Source organism: Cherax quadricarinatus, chromosome 16 (genome assembly GCF_038502225.1).
Source record: "Cherax quadricarinatus isolate ZL_2023a chromosome 16, ASM3850222v1, whole genome shotgun sequence".
NCBI lineage: Eukaryota > Metazoa > Arthropoda > Malacostraca > Decapoda > Parastacidae > Cherax > Cherax quadricarinatus.
Genome location: NC_091307.1, coordinates 48647597 through 48652442, shown reverse-complemented (window position 1 = coordinate 48652442; position 4846 = coordinate 48647597).

Genomic DNA, 4846 nt, shown 5'->3' with positions numbered 1-4846 from the left:
TCGTCAAAATTTGCAGTAAAATATGATTTTAGCAAACTTTTGCTGAGTTTTTTATTGTTTCAAGTATTTTGAAAAAAATATTTGACATATTCAGAACTAATATTGATTTCCATCGATTTTTGTTGTGATCTTTTGCAAATATCTGAAATGTATGTTAATGTTGATAAATCATTAGAAATCGTATTTTCTATTTTCTTATGACGATTCAAGGCATTTTCAAATATTTCCGGAAAAGACTTCTTTTTTTCAAGTTAAAATAGGTATTTTCAAAGCACTTCACAAAAAAAACATAATTTTGCTTACTTTTAGCCTAAAATTTATTTGCTTTGATTTAAAGGTCTGAAAATCTTTGAATTTAAGGTACAAAACGATGTTTGTCAAAAAGGCAGTCAAAACAATCTAAATCGTCGAAATATGCAGTTAAATGCGATTTTAGCACATTTTTTTATAAGTTTTTTAATGATTAAAGTATTTTTTAGAAATTATTTGAAATATTGAAAATTCATATTGATTTCTATCGATTTTTCTTTTGATTTTTTAGAAATGTCTAAAATATATGTTAATGTTGAAAATTCATTAAAAACTATATTTTTTGGCATATTTCGACGATTCAAACCGATTTTTCAAGCATTTCTGGAAAAACTTCATTTTTGAGATAAAATATGCATTTTGAAAGTACTTCACAAAAATACCATAATTTTGCTTAGTTGTAGCATAAAATTCAATTGCAGCAGTGAAATTATATGAATTTTTATGAAGAAATGAATTGTGCTAGAAAACCATTCAAGGCGCTCTAAACTATCGAAATATGCAATACAATATAATTTTTGCACTTTTTCATGAGGTTTTGAATGTTTCAAGTATTAGGAAGTTTCACATATGAGTAAAATATATGCTAATATTGTAAAATCATCGAAAATCCTGTATTTTGGAAAATTACGACGATTCAAGGCATTTTCAAGAAAAAAAACTTCACTTTTTCTAGCTAAATTTTATATTTTTGAAACCTTTTCACACAAAAAAGCATAATTTTGCTTACTTTCAGAATAAAATTCAATTGCAGCAGTAACTCTGATTAAAAAGTCTGAAAATCTACGAAATTTAGGGACAAAATCAAGTTTCTCGAAAAAACATTCATAACGCTCTAAATCGTCGAAATATGCAGTAAAATGTGATTTTAGCACATGTCTCTGAGTTTTTTATTGTTTCAAGTATTTTTGAGAAAAATATTTGAAATATTCAAAATTAATATTGACTTCTATCGATTTTTTATTGGGATTTTTTAAAAATGTCTAAAAAATATGTTAATGTTGAAAAATCTTTAAAAATCATATTTTTTGGCATATTTTGACGATCCAGTTCATTTTGAAGCGTTTCTGGAAAAACCTCATTTTCTGAGTTAAAATATGCATTTTCAAAGTAATTAACGAAAATAGCATAATTTTGCTTACTTTTAACACAAAATTCAATTGCAGCAGTAATTCTGATATAAAAGTCTGAAAATATTTGAATTTTAGCTAGAAAAACAGGTTTTTCGAAAAAGGATTCACAAGGCTCTAAATTGTCGAAATATGCAGTGAAATACGATTTTTGCACATTTTTGTGAGTTTTTCAATGTTTAAAGTAGTTTTCAGAAAATATTTGAAATATTGAAAATTTTATATTTTCAAAATTAATATTGATTTCTATCGATTTATATTAGGAGTTTTTAAAAATGTCTAATATATATGTTAATGTTGAAAATCATTAAAAATAATATTTTTGGACATATTTCGTCGATTCAAACGATTTTCAAGCATTTTTGGAAAAAGCTCATTTTTTGAGATAAAATGTGTATTTTCAAAGCAATTCACAAAAATAGCAGAATTTTGCTTACTTCTAGCATAAATTTCAATTGCAGCAGTTATTCTGATTTAAAAGTATGAAAATTTATGAATTTTAGGGACAAAATCAAGTTTCTCGAAAAAGCATTCAAAACGCTCTAAATCGTCGAAATATGCAGTAAAATGTGATTTTAGCACATCTCTCTGAGTTTTTTATTGTTTCAAGTATTTTTGAGAAAAATATTTGAAATATTCAAAATTAATATTGACTTCTATCGATCTTTTATTGGGATTTTTTAAAAATGTCTAAAAAATATGTTAATGTTGAAAAATCTTTAAAAATCATATTTTTTGGCATATTTTGACGATCCAGTTCATTTTGAAGCGTTTCTGGAAAAACCTCATTTTCTGAGTTAAAATATGCATTTTGAAAGTAATTAACGAAAATAGCATCATTTTGCTTACTTTTAACACAAAATTCAATTGCAGCAGTAATTCTGATATAAAAGTCTGAAAATATTTGAATTTTAGTTAGAAAAACAGGTTTTTCGAAAAAGGATTCAAAAGGCTCTAAATTGTCGAAATATGCAGTGAAATACGATTTTTGCACATTTTTGTGAGTTTTTCAATGTTTAAAGTAGTTTTCAGAAAATATTTGAAATATTTAAAATTTGAAATTTTCAAAATTAATATTGATTTCTATCGATTTATATTATGAGTTTTTAAAAATGTCTAATATATATGTTAATGTTGAAAATCATTAAAAAATAATATTTTTGGACATATTTCGTCGATTCAAACGATTTTCAAACATTTCTGGAAAAAACTCATTTTTTGAGTTAAAATATGTATTTTCAAAGCAATTCACAAAAATAGCAGAATTTTGCTTACTTCTAGCATAAATTTCAATTGCAGCAGTAATTCTGATTTAAAAGTATGAAAATTTATGAATTTTAGCCACAAAATCAAGTTTCTCGAAAAAGCATTCAAAACGCTCTAAATCGTCAAAATTTGCAGTAAAATATGATTTTAGCAAACTTTTGCTGAGTTTTTTATTGTTTCAAGTATTTTGAAAAAAATATTTGACATATTCAGAACTAATATTGATTTCCATCGATTTTTGTTGTGATCTTTTAAAAATATCTAAAATGTATGTTAATGTTGATAAATCATTAGAAATCGTATTTTCTATTTTCTTATGACGATTCAAGGCATTTTCAAATATTTCCGGAAAAGACTTCTTTTTTTTCAAGTTAAAATAGGTATTTTCAAAGCACTTCACAAAAAAAGCATAATTTTGCTTACTTTTAGCCTAAAATTTATTTGCATCAGTAGCTTTGATTTAAAAGTCTGAAAATCATTGAATTTAAGGTACAAAACGATGTTTGTCAAAAAAGCAGTCAAAACAATCTAAATCGTCGAAATATGCAGTAAAATACGATTTTAGCACATTTTTTCTAAGTTTTTTAATGATTAAAGTATTTTTTAGAAATTATTTGAAATATTGAAAATTCATATTGATTTCTATCGATTTTTCTTTGGATTTTTTAGAAATGTCTAAAATATATGTTAATGTTGAAAATTCATTAAAAACTATATTTTTTGGCATATTTCGACGATTCAAGCGATTTTTCAAGCATTTTTTGGAAAAACTTCATTTTTTAGTTAAAATATGCATTTTGAAAGTACTTCACAAAAATACCATAATTTTGCTTAGTTGTAGCATAAAATTCAATTGCTGCAGTGAAATTATATGAATTTTTACTAAGAAATGAAGTGTGCTAGAAAACCATTCAAGGCGCTCTTAACTATCGAAATATGCAATGCAATATAATATTAACACTTTTCATGAGGTTTTGAATGTTTCAAGTATTAGGAAGTTTCACATATGAGTAAAATATATGCTAATGTTGTAAAATCATCGAAAATCCTGTATTTTGGAAAATTACGACGATTCAAGCATTTCAAGAAAAACTTCACTTTTTTTAGCTAAATTATATATTTTTGAAACCTTTTCACACAAAAAAGCATAATTTTGCTTACTTTCAGAATAAAATTCAATTGCAGCAGTAACTCTGATTAAAAAGTCTGAAAATCTACGAATTTTAGGGACAAAATCAAGTTTCTCGAAAAAACATTCATAACGCTCTAAATCGTCGAAATATGCAGTAAAATGTGATTTTAGCACATCTCTCTGAGTTTTTTATTGTTTCAAGTATTTTTGAGAAAAATATTTGAAATATTCAAAATTAATATTGACTTCTATCGATTTTTTATTGGGATTTTTTAAAAATGTCTGAAAAATATGTTAATGTTGAAAAATCTTTAAAAATCATATTTTTTGGCATATTTTGACGATCCAGTTCATTTTGAAGCGTTTCTGGAAAAACCTCATTTTCTGAGTTAAAATATGCATTTTCAAAGTAATTAACGAAAATAGCATAATTTTGCTTACTTTTAACACAAAATTCAATTGCAGCAGTAATTCTGATATAAAAGTCTGAAAATATTTGAATTTTAGTTAGAAAAACAGGTTTTTCGAAAAAGGATTCAAAAGGCTCTAAATTGTCGAAATATGCAGTGAAATACGATTTTTGCACATTTTTGTGAGTTTTTCAATGTTTAAAGTAGTTTTCAGAAAATATTTGAAATATTTAAAATTTGAAATTTTCAAAATTAATATTGATTCCTTTCGATTTATATTAGGAGTTTTTAAAAATGTCTAATATATATGTTAATGTTGAAAATCATTAAAAATAATATTTTTGGACATATTTCGTCGATTCAAACGATTTTCAAGCATTTTGGAAAAAGCTCATTTTTTGAGATAAAATGTGTATTTTCAAAGCAATTCACAAAAATAGCAGAATTTTGCTTACTTGTAGCATAAATTTCAATTGCAGCAGTTATTCTGATTTAAAAGTATGAAAATTTATGAATTTTAAGGACAAAATCAAGTTTCTCGAAAAAGAATTCAAAATGCTCTAAATCGTCAAAATTTGCAGTAAAATATGATTTTAGCA